The 12808-nt window shown below is 48.6% G+C and overlaps 1 non-coding gene across 1 annotated transcript; it reads right to left on the bottom strand.

Annotated features, from left to right (window-relative positions):
- Nucleotides 1–318: 318 nt before the first annotated feature.
- Trnac-gca (transfer RNA cysteine (anticodon GCA)) lies at nucleotides 319–390 on the bottom strand. The gene has a single exon. It is a non-coding gene; the product is annotated as a tRNA-Cys (tRNA).
- Between the last annotated feature and the right edge of the window lie 12418 nt (nucleotides 391–12808).

The following is a 12808-nucleotide window of genomic DNA, read 5'->3' on the forward strand; positions in this document are numbered from 1 at the left end:
CGCATCAGCTCCCGGACCGAGCTGACGGATAGTTCGAGAAGGGGAAAGAGTCTAGTCTGTCACGTGATTGCCGCCGGTTGGTTTTGCCGCCGGCGGCGCGCCGCGTGCGTTTTGCCGCTAGTGTGTACGTGCCATACCTGTTTCCGCGGCCAAAAGTGACCGCTGTCGCCGCCCCACTTGAGCTCATGATTCCACGATCCGATCAGCGCGGCTCCCGGAAGCAGAATGACTGAGCTATGCCCCCGACAACCAAGATGGAGAAAAGGAATGTTCCCATGAGCTTCAGATACAAAAATATTGCAAATAAAAAAATGATAAAGGGGGCACCGGGCTTTGAACCGGGGACCTCTTGATCTGCAGTCGAATGCTCTACCACTGAGCTATGCCCCTTTTTTTGATTGCCGATTGTGACAGTCAAACCACAAAAGTACAAATGATAAAAACATCAGCCTACTTCGGCTGACGTAGGAGGGATTAAAATCTTTTCATGACAGCCAAGTCATCGAGGACAGAAATCCATTCGGGCGGTTCAGCTCGCGCCCGATACACTTCCCTAAGGGCCACAACAATTTCAATAAAGTTTTCGCGCGTCGAACGGACGTTAACATCTGCATGTCGCACTTGCATTCGCGTATTCCACAGACTGTGGAGGCCCAAAAACATGATTAGGTCAAAAGGTACTTCCGCTTCATTTGCGATGGGCAAGAACCTGATGCTGTATGGATCCAGGGGAAAATCTTTTTTGACTATTCGTTGGAGGACATCTCAATGAAAAATTGGGTCCCAGCAGTCAAGGAACACATGCTCTACTGTCTCAGGCTTTTGGCATAACAGGCAGTTAATCGTCCATGGGACGAAAATCCCCTTTTCATGCAGCCACGTCTTAACAGGAAGTGTGTTAGAGTGTAACTTAAAAAAAAGATTTTACGGATGGGTTAACCGGCATTCTCTTAACTCGCTTCAGAACATCTTGCCCTGGGCCTCCACGGTGAGGTAAACGATAAATAGGAATCGGCAACATTGTGTCCACAAGATTCTTATACAGATTTTGCTTCGAAACATTGCACAAGTACTCAATAGAAAAACGCACATGCAATAGCCGGAAAGTACAACCTCTCGCATCTACCCACTGATAGCCCCATACATAATATCACACGATGAAACAACGATTTCTGGGACATGTCTCTACAACCTCACTTGAATAGCAGCCTTCAGAAAAGTATCCCTTTGATCACGGAGGAATATAAAACGTGACACAACTTGACGCAGAAATAGGTGCACAAGTCCAAGCCCTCCCGCCTTAACAGAAAAAACAAGTTGGTACAACTGGTTCTCTCCCAGTTAGACGCCCAAATAAAAACTGCAAAAACGCGGTGCATCTTTTGAATACTGGTTCGTGTTGCACACAAAACATTCATAATGTACCATATTTTGGATACAATGGAAAGGTTGCAGACGGAGGTGCGCGAAAACATTGATAACTGCCTCCCTTGCCATGCATCTGCTTTCTCCCTCGCCCTTGACACTTGCTTATTCCAACATTCACTTGGTTATCGATAACACTGAAGGGGGACACCGAGATACTGCGTTGGCAGACAAGACCATCGCAGTCGCGCGAAATGATCGGGAATCGTTTCCCAGTCACCATGCCAAAAGCCAGAGCTCTTATCCCAGTTTATCAGACACCCCGTTTGCTTGCAAAATTCATCAACCGTCTTGATCACTTCAGTGATACTGTCTCTGTTCGGCCAGAATACTGCAATGTCGCCCGCATAAGCGAGAATTTTGACATGCGCTGACTCTAAACGAAAGCCTGAGATGCATTCACTTTGGATTACAGCCAAACAGAGTGGTTCTGAAATCATGGGGTTTTACGTGCCAAAACCACGATCTGATTATGAGGCACGCCGTAGTGGGGGACTCCGGAAATTTGGACCACCTGGGGTTCTTTAACGTGCACCTAAATCTAAGTACACGGGTGTTTTTCGCATTTCGCCCCCATCGAAATGCGGCCGCCGTGGCCGGGATTCGATCCCGCGACCTCGTGCTCAGCAGCCCAACACCATAGCCACTGAGCAACCACGGCGGGAAACAGAGTGGTTCTAGGTATGCCGCAAACAGAAGGGGCGACAGTGGGCATCCCTGCCTTACTGACGAACGCACTACCAGCTTGTCTGAGAGGTCACCATTTACAATGATGCGCGTAGTGCAGTTTGCATACGCCATTCTGACACCTTCTATGATCTCACGTCCTACGTTAGCGTGCTCTAGTATGCAAAAAATAATATCATGTGAGACGCGATCAAAGGCCTTTGCCAGATCTAGTTGCATCATAGCAATCCGATCCCCCAGCGCATCACAGCATTCCAATACCCTACGTGCGACCTGTACATTCGTGGCAATACTACGTCCCTTGATTCCGCAAGTCTGATGCGGTCCAACCAATTTCGTTATCACGCGCTGTAATCTCTTCACTAGGACTTTCATGTATATTTTGTAATCAACGTTGGTGAGGCTGATCGGGCGATAGGACCCCACCAACAAACGCTTCTCTGGGTCATCTGATTTTGGGATTAACACTATGTGCGATGTGGTGAATGACAGTGGTACTTGCTTTCGCTCGTACGCCTCAGTCAATACTCGTAACAGTAACTGAGCGACTATGGGCTTAAATGTCCTGCAAGAACATCCAACCAATCAGGCGGTTCTGCCTGTACACGATATATTTCACATAACAAAACAATACTTTCAACAAAAATTTCTCGCGTTGACAGCAGATTGACATCAGCATGCGTTACCGCCATCCGTGTCTTCCAAAGACTATGGAGGCCTAAGAGCATTATCATATCGTATGGGAACTCTTGATCGCTGTCTACCGGCAGGAAGCGTATACCCTGTGGTGTCATCGGCAGTTCCTTTTGAAGTGTTCTTTGCAGACGTCCCAGTAAAATACTGCATTGCAGCATTCAATAAATGCGTGCTCAATGGTCTCCGGTTTCTTGCACAGTTTGTCGGACGACAGGTTTCCGGACGACAGTTTGTCGTCCAGGGCACAAATATTCCTTTGTCGGCTATCCATGTTTTAACAGGTAGGGTAGATGTATGCAGCTTGAAGAAAAACGATTTTGCATTTGCTCTCACTGGCATCCTTTTCACTCGTTTTAACAAATCCTGCTCTGGACTTCCATAGTATTTCATTCTGTACAAGGGTACTGGCACCATAACTTCAACTAAATTGTTCTAAAGTTTCTTTCTTGTCACTGTGCTCAGGTATTCCATTGAAAAACGAGCTTTTAGTATTCGGAAGGAAGCGACTACCTCCCGCATATAGCCTTTAACCCGACAGTTTACTAGCGTTGTACTAGAAACAATAATTTCAGGAACAACATCTTTCAAGCGGACCTAAATCATCGTACGCAAAAATAAATCACTTTGGTCACGCAAGAAGACAAAACGAGAAACATTCTGTCGTAAGAACAAATGCGACAATCTAAGGCCACCATCTCGAACAGGACGAAACAAGTGTGTTCGGCTGACCCTCTCCCAAGTGGAACACCAGATAAAAACAGCAAACACTCTGTGAATTTTCTGTACGTTCACACGTGTCATGGACACAAATTGGAGAACATACCACACTTTGGCAATTAAAAATAAATTACAAATTTGTTGCCCTTGCAAACATCGATAAATCGCGACCTTGCCATCCTACGGTTTTCTCTTTTAGAAGCGACGTCTCATCTTCCCAGTATTGTGCCGTGCTCTTATAGTGCTCAAGAGGCACACCCAAGTATTTCGAAGGAGACACAGTCCACTGTAAATTTGCAAAGACTTTCGGCGTGACGTCCCAGCTTCCATGCCAAAAGCCGATACTCTTGTCGCAATTGATCCCGCAGCCGGTTTGTCTGCAAAATCTACGAGTCTCGCTTATTTCCTCCTGCCCACTTTCACTATCCGTACAAAATATTGCCACATCGTCAGCATAAGCAAGCACTTTAACATTAGACGATTCAAGTTTATAACCATTAATGCTTTATTGGTTATCAGAGATAAGCAGAGTGGCTCTAAATAAATTGCAAAGAGCAAAGGGGACCAAGGGCAACATTGCCTTACTGATGATCTGATCTTAATACTTTCGGTTAGTTTCTTATTCACTACAATGTTTATAATACAGTCACTGTACACTATTTTTAAACCATCTAGTATCACGGTGCCTACGTTTGCATGTTCAAGAATGCTGAAGAGAGCTTCATGCGACACACGGCCAAATGCCTTTGCTAAGTCGAGCTGCAACATACCTACTCGATCGCCAAAAATATCTAACACTCTAGAATAGTACGGGCTACATGCACATTTGTACAGATAGAGCGTCCTTTTATGCCACATGTCTGGTGTGGTCCAACAGGAAGTTTTATAACACTCTGCAGTCGCTTTGCCAACACTTTCGTGTAAACATTGTAGTCAGTGTTTGTGAGCGTTATCGGACGATACGCCCCCACAGATAGCAGCTTAGTACGGTCGTCAGATTTCGGAATCAGGACTACGTGAGCAGCGCGCAAGGAAAGCGGCATTTCTTTCGTTTCCAACGCTTCCGTGATTACTGCATGCAAAATGGGTGCCAAATCATCGGCGTAAGCTTTGTAGAACGCGGCACCGAGGCCGTCTGGCCCAGGCGTTTCCCCCAACGTTAGTTCGGCGATCGCATGTTTGATTTCATCAATGCTAATTGGTTGCTCCAAAAGCGTTCGAGTATCTTCATCTAACCTTGGCATTAAATCAAGGGTCTCCGGCCCTAGCGGAGACCTCCCGCTTCTTTTTTCACCTATTAGGTTCTGATAGTGCTCGACAAATGCTTGTTCAATTTCGTTAATGTCACTGGTAATATTGTTCTGATACCTAATCTTTAGGATTTCATTTTGTGTTGCATATCTCCTTTCGTCGCACAATGCGCGCTTATTAGGAGTTTCCCCCACCCAGAGTTTCTCAGCTCGCGCCCTTACTACTGCTGATAGATACTTTTTAGCGTCGAGAGCCTCGAGCTGACGCTTAACTTCACGGATTTCTTTACAGTATTTCCCGGGATTTGCGGCTTCCATGCTGATCATAAAATCAAGCTGGCATTGCAATTCCTTGGTTTTTTTTTTTCTTTATGACTGAGCAGTGTTCCCCTCTCGATCGCTATCAGCTTGACTTCGTTCTTGAAATGGACCCATTCAGCCGCCGTGTGACTTTGCTGCTGTGTGGGTCATGCTTTCAATTTTCCCTTTTACTTTTCCATTAAACATTTCGTCGTCACGTAGTTTTACATTGAACTTCCATAACTGCCAGCTGAATTGCGTTTTCACTTTCTTGCCACCGAGTGTGACCATTACAAGGCTGTGATCACTAAAAGAGACATGCTTTACTTCATAATTAGTGCACATGTTCACAAAGTCAACCGTGGCATACACTCTGTCGAGCCGCGCGCTACTTCCGCGCTGGAAGTGCGTGAACACAATCTGATTTCCATTCGAAAGCAGCCATCCCAGATCGTCCAAGAGAGAGAGAGAGAGATAAGTTTAATGATGCGAAATGCAGAGAGGTCGGCCTGAGGTAAATTCCTCTAGCCAGCTACTCTGCGTTGGGGGAAGGGGAAGAGGGAAAGAAAGAGGGAAGAAAAAGGCGCATGATGGGTGACGATGATGAGAGAAGGAGGATATGAAACATATGGCAAGCACTTTGGCATGCTCAAAGCCTACAGTCCAGGCCCGTACTTTTTAAAAAGTTCAGTAGCGCCTGCATTGCCTTGAAACTTGATTGAGTGTCTGGCCAAGGGCCTAAAATAACGTCCTCCGACAACGGTGGGCTGTCGAGACGCGTAAGGTCATTATTTAACCTTTGACGCTCTTGCACGTACCTAGGGCAGTCACAAAGCACATGACCTATAGTCTCTTTGACATTGCACAATTCACAGTCTGGAGACTCGGTGCGTCGCATGAGGTGTACGTATCCGCGCGTAAACGCTACCCCCAGCCTTAGTCTGTGCAGAAGACTGGCACAGCTGCGTTGAATTTTCGGTGGTAGCCTAATTTCATGGTAGGGTCCAATCTCTGCAGTCGTCTGTGTCGATTATCCGGATTGTCCCAGTGCTTTTCCGTTGATTTTCGGATGACACTGGAGAGAAGGCAGTTGGCGTCCGCTCTTGAAAAAGGAATCGCAAGCATTGACTCTGGTTCTTCCAGTGCTTTCTTCGCTTCGGCATCAGCCAATTCGTTGCCGTGTATACCACAGTGACTGGGAATCCACTGAAATGTGATGTGGTGGCCGTTTTCTTGCGCTAAAGTGTATAGCTCGGCAGTTTGAAGAGCCAACACTCTGTAAGCGCTTCTTTCAACACCAGTCTAAGTAGTTGCAGAGCCGACTTTGCGTCACTGAAGACTGTCCATATTTGAGGAGGCTGTTGCAAATATATCGAACGGCCTCTCTGATTGCCACTAGTTCCGTAGATGTTGTAGTCGCCTTGTTACACAGACGAAACCGTCGAATGACTTCATGCGCAGGCACGACGAAAGCCGCACCAGACGCATACGACGAGACCGATCCGTCTGTATACACATTCACCGAGGAGTCATATTCTTTCGAGATATATTCAAGTGTTAAATGTCTGAGGCCGACGGTAGGTATTCGCGATTTTTTAGAAATTCCGGGAATAGATAGACGCACCCGTATTTTGGACATTACCCATGGGGGCATACGTGGAAGGTCAGCAGGGGCAAAGTATGATGGTATGGCAGATTCTTGGCATTTAATGGCTCTTGAAAATGTGGAGTCTGGCCGTATGTCGGGAAGTGTCGATAAGGGGTGGCATCCATGACGGCACAGTAGTCGCAGGAATACTCGAAGAGGTTCGCATCGTAGATAGACAGGTAAAGGGGTGACGCGAGCCTCCTCAATTGTTCCGTAGGTTGAGGTGCAACGTGGAACACCGAGACATGTTTTCAGCATCAGTGCCTGGGCACTTTCCAGCGTACGCAAACATGACCGGCTCATACCTGATAAAACTGGCAGGCTATACCGAATGTAGCCGACGTAGAGAGCCTGGTACAGCCGGAGTAGCGAATGCTCAGATGGGCCCCACTTCATACCGGCCAAAAAGCGAAAAACTTGAGCAAGCCCAGTTAATTTTTTCTTTAACATTGCCACATGCTTTGACCATGAAACACCGCGGTCAATGACAACGCCGAGGTATCTGTGGTGGGCCACATATGGGATGGTATTGCCATTGATCATAATTGGATACCAACACATAAGCTTCCGTGTGAACGCTATCGCAGCGCACTTTTCTGGAGCCAGTTGCAGTCCTTGGCACTGCAGGTACTGAGACGTTAAAGAAACGGCTCGTTGCAATCTTGCACGAATTTGCGGTCGTGTGACTGCGGACGCCCATATGCATATGTCATCTGCGTAGGTACTGATGCGTACTGTGTCAGGAATTATTTCCGCAAGACCAATAAGGGCAATATTGAAAAGAGTCGGGCTGAGGACTCCTCCTTGAGGCACTCCACGGACCACAACGTGTCTTCTCGTTTCGCCATCAGTTGTGGACATGAAGACTGTGCGACCATCTAGGTAACTTTCAATCCACATGTAGAGACGGCCGCCGATGCCCAAATTACCGAGGGCATCAAGAATGGCTTCGTGCAGTACATTGTCATAGGCTCCTTTTATGTCCAAGAAAACTGCTCCTACAAGTCGGTGTCGCCTTTTTTCGTGTTCGATCGTGGACACGAGATCAATGACCCCATCTATTGCAGAACGTCCACGTCTAAATCCGGTCATCATTTCAGGATAAAGCTCATTCCCTTCCATGAACCATTCTAATCTAGTGAGGACCATTCGTTCCATCACCTTACCGACACAGCTAGCTAAAGCTACTGGCCGGTAAGATGACATGTCGTAAGGCGATTTTCCTGGTTTTAGGAGGGCCACCAACGGCTGGTTTTCCACTGCTTCGGGACTGTACTGGATGACCACGTGGCGTTGTAGTACGACAGCAGGACCTTCCGACCTTCCACACCAAGGTGGCACAGAGCAGTATATGAAATACCGTCAGGTCCAGGTGTAGAAGATCGTCTCGAAGCAGCAAGAGCAGCTTCCAATTCCGGCATCGTGAAAGGAAGGTCAAGACGAGCATCTTTAGGAGGTAGCACGGGTCGATGCAATGTTGGACATGTTAAAATATTGGTACGGGTGACTCTCTTACAGAAGTCTTCGGCAACCTGCACTTCCGTCAGAGATTGGTGAAGTGCTAGAGCATGGAAAGGATGTTTTTGCTGAGGAGGGGCACGAAGGCTTCGTACTATCTGCCAGATCCTAGAAAGTGGTTTTCGAGGATCCAGAGACGAACAGAAGGTCCTCCACCGTTGTTTTCCCATTTTTTGAAGGTGACGCCGTATTTTTCGTTGAGCACGTCGACATGAGACAAGGTCTATTGTCGATTGAGTTCGCCTAACCTTCCTTTCCGCTCTACGACGAATTGCGCGGAGCCGTTCATATTCAATATCAATCGCCGTTCTGGATGTAGGTGCACTGATAAACTTTGTTGTCTTCTGCACTGATGATACAATAATGTCTTCTATATCAGATGGTGAAGTGATGTCTCCGCAATACTCTTCGACACATGTAGAGAATGTGGACCAATCAGTGCAGCGTACAGTAGATGCAGTTGCTTGCACAAACCACTTCATCTGCACATATGTTGGTATATGATCGCTCCCATGCGTTTTCTATGTCCATGCACCAGCTGACTGAGGGCAGGAGGCTTTGAGACACAATAGTGAGGTCTAAGCAACTTCCGTAGGTAGTGCCGCGGATGTAAGTGGGAGACCCATCGTTGATGACAGTCAGACCCTCAGTTTCTATGAAGTCCATCAAGTTCCTACCCCGACAGTTCATTGCGGCACTTCCCCAGTAAGGATGATGAGCATTGAAGTCTCCAATAAGAACATGAGGGCCTGGGGAACTTTGTAACACAGTAGATAGGTAGGAGAGGTCAAATCTTTGGCTAGGAGGTATGTAGGCGCCGATGATCGAAAACACATGCAGTTTATGTTTTAGTGTCACGCACACATATTCATTGCTGTCATGTGGAGTGATCGTGTGCCGAACAAACGTCATGTCGCTGCGTATACACATTAACACTTTGCTCTTGTGTCCATCTTCACGTGACCAGAGCTTAACGTATCCAGAAAGGCGAAAGTCCGACGTGAGATTTGGCTCGCATATCACGATCACTGGGAAGCGGTATTTGAAAACCCGTTGCCTAAAGTCAGACATGCGGCCGCATAGACCTCGAGCATTCCATTGCATTATAACAGAATGGTGCATCTTCTGTTCCAATGTCCAGTGTTTTATCGTGAGAGCCATGATTGCCACCCTTATTTTAGAGCCGCTAATAGCGGCTCCATAGCATCCAAACGCCTTCACGACAGATAGTGCAGTTGGCGTTGCCAATCCGGAGATCAATATACGCATAGTGTTTACTAGTTGTTTAAGCATGTCTATCATCTTTTCATTTTCAAGCCTTTCATTACCCTCCCGGCTCTTGGGGAGCACCGAAGGAGTATCTCCACCTGAAGCCCTTTGCGGTAGCGAAGGCCACGCTACAGCCGAAGAGGTTGGACGCACGTTGGATGACGCTTCATTCCTTGATGGGCGCGGAGGTACTGGAGGAGGCGCAGCTTGTGTTTGCCGGCCTTGCTCTCTCTGTGGTACGTTTTGCATCCAAGTACTCAAAGGAAGTGACTCTTTCTCTCGGGACTTGCTCTGTGAGCGGCGACGCCGTTGCCGCAACCGGCGCCTTTTCTTGCGGACGGAATTGGCAGCCTCCTTGTGCGTGGAGTTCTCTCTCACCATTTTTCGCAGTATTTGTCTCTCCTCTGCCATTTGGGGCAGTCCTTGGATGTCGCTTCATGGGCTCCGGAGCAATTTGCACATTTCATGGCGTCAGTCTCACAGGAGTCTACCTGATGAGCACCACCACATCTACGGCACGACGTAGGGCTCTTACACACAGCACTAACGTGGCCCAGTTTGAAACACTTGTGACACTGTAACGGTCGTGGCACATATGGACGCACTGAGTGCCTCACATAACCTACTTTGATCGATGCTGGCAAAGAGTCTGACTCGAAGACCAACTTGATGCACCGGGAACGGCCGAATCGGTGGATGTCGAGTATTCGTACTGTCGACGATAGAAGAGATCGTAGGTCTTCATCCTTGATGTCAATGTCCACATCTGATACAACACCAGTGCACGTATCGTTGCCGTACGCTAGGAATGAGCGAACTGGGATGTTGCCAACCACTTCAATGGATTTCAAAGCCTCCAATACTGCCTGAGAACTCACGTCCACCGTTAGAATGTTCTTCCGAGCATTAATGCGGATCTCTCTCACATGTCCTGAGGCTATTCGATCGAAAATTTAGTCAGCGATTGTCTGTTCAACGAATTCAAATTCGTTCCTGCCGTAGTTGGGGTGTAGCCCACGGAGAAGACCCGGTCATCGCATCTGCTTTTATGAGTAGAATCACTGCCTGCTGACGTCCGGCGAAGCTTGCGCTTCAAGTGGCGCGATTGGACTAGCGTGTAATCACTGTCCGATTCCATCTCTGCCGCTGTGGAGCTATCAGATGAATCGGGAAGCCTATAGTCGGTGATGTCGCGGTTTCCCACGGACAGGGCTACCGCGGACAGGGCTACCACGGACAGGGCTACCGGGGAAGCTCCTTATATCCAGAAGTCGCAAAACTTTGAAGAACCACAGAACAATGACCCCAGATCGTCCAGATCGTCCAAATCATTTTCGTGGATTAACGCCTGTAGTACATTTGCACTTTTACCGCGACCAGACACATTCTTAGCTCTGTCCTCGGCCATCAAAACACAATTGAAATCGCCAAGCATAACAATACGCTTCAAACACTTCAAGTACACTCGATTTTTTCCGTAAAAGGCTACGCGATCGTTCTCGTTATTAGGTGCATAAACACAGATCACTCTCCAAGGCTGGCCAGAATACGAAAAGTCTACAATTAGCAATCGCCCTGCTTCAGAAACAACAATGCTCACATCCGAGATGCCAAGGTTATTGCGGATGAAGATCACGCATCCACCGGATGTGCCCATAGCATGACAAATACAAACATCGTAGCGCGTTCGAAAGGTTTCCACCATGCGGTCCGTCTGCTCCTCACTTTCGATTTTAGTTTCTTGCACTGCGATGAGATCCAAATAATTTTCTAAAAATAGTCGGCTCACTTGGTACTGCCTTCTCCGGGCCGCTAAGCCCCTTACATTCATTGTGGCTACTCGTAGTGGCTGCCCAGTTTTCTCATACATATTTTGTGAGGAGCAAAAGGGTCGCACGGCGCTCACCTCTGTGTGTGACCGCACTGCAGTCAGTTCACCGTGCTGGGCCAGTCCTTGCAGAATTCTTTCTGACACACTTGCACCTTCTCGAACATAAGCTTGTTCTCTCCGCTCCCCGACGCCGTCCATGCGCGTGAAAGTTGTTCGCAGCTTGCTGTGCTGTCACCCGAAAAGTGCAGACACCGGCGCCTACTTCGGCGTCGTGTCTGCACCATGTTTGTCTGGGGGAATGTTCGGCTTCGGCCTGAATGACGACCGTCGCCCCAGTGCCGCTTTCGCAGGCGGCTCCTCGGCATTCAGGCCACCATTCGGGTCGTCCAATTTCACCGTCTCGATGTGCGCCCGCTTAGTCGACGAACTACTCACATCTGTCTCCATTGCACTCGGCGCGTTGGAGTCTGTTGCTGTTGCTGAGTCTTCCTTGCCTTCTTTTGACAGGTGCAGCACGTCCTTTTCCGGGTCAGACTGCTTTTCTTGCGATGCCGGCTGCTCGCACGGTACGGAATTCACGGCCTGCTACAAGGGGCTGGGTGCTGGGGGCATTTCTTGTGGTTTACACTTCTCGCTTTCAGCGGCTGCCGCGTCCTCAGCTTCCGCCTCGTCCATGACAAGCTCAGATGAATCTCGATTTTTCAACGGCCATGTGACGTTCGCGTATGTAGGCGTGCACTGGCTTTCGTCATGGCCAAAACGCCTGCAACGCGAGCATCGGAGCACCCGGCACTCCCGGCGAAAGTGGCCTTTTCCTTGGCAGCGCAAGCAAAGTGGTGGCCTTCCAGGCACCACTAATAAAGCTGGCTCTCCCGCGACTCGAAGCTGATGCGGGATATCTTCACTTGTAACGCCCGGCTTCAACTTGAGATTCACCAGACGCGTTGTGGAGCCCTTGTCTGTGACGCCCTGTGCACGCCAACGCTCTCGGGAAACTTCCGTAACTTCGCCGTACGGCGCTCGAGCTCCACGTATGTCTTCCTCGTTGACATTATAGAGCACCCAGTGCATTTAAGGCGCAGGTCCTGGTTGTTCGGGTCAACAATTAGGCAGCGCCTGCTGTTCACAGTAATTGTTGCAGCTCTTAACAACTTGTTGACAGCTTGCGAGCTCTTCAATGTTACGGCCCACACATAATTCATCTGGAAAGCTCCCAAGGCGACAACCTCAGGGAGCATTTCCAGGCTGGCGAGGGCATCCCGGAAGTCTTCGACTCTGTACGGCCGAGCACGGATATCGCCATGCAAAAAAACTGTATTGAAAACAATCCGACCTTTTGGCAGATGGGGCAGCATCACTGGTAATCCTGGTTGTCTTCGAGAATGTTCCTGTTTCCGCGGCCAAGATGGGCCGCTGAGACCGCTCCTTCGGAGCACATGATGGCACGTCCATTCGCCTCGACGCCCG

The sequence above is a fragment of the Dermacentor silvarum genome, chromosome 1 (genome assembly GCF_013339745.2).
Source record: "Dermacentor silvarum isolate Dsil-2018 chromosome 1, BIME_Dsil_1.4, whole genome shotgun sequence".
NCBI classification, from domain to species: Eukaryota; Metazoa; Arthropoda; class Arachnida; order Ixodida; family Ixodidae; genus Dermacentor; species Dermacentor silvarum.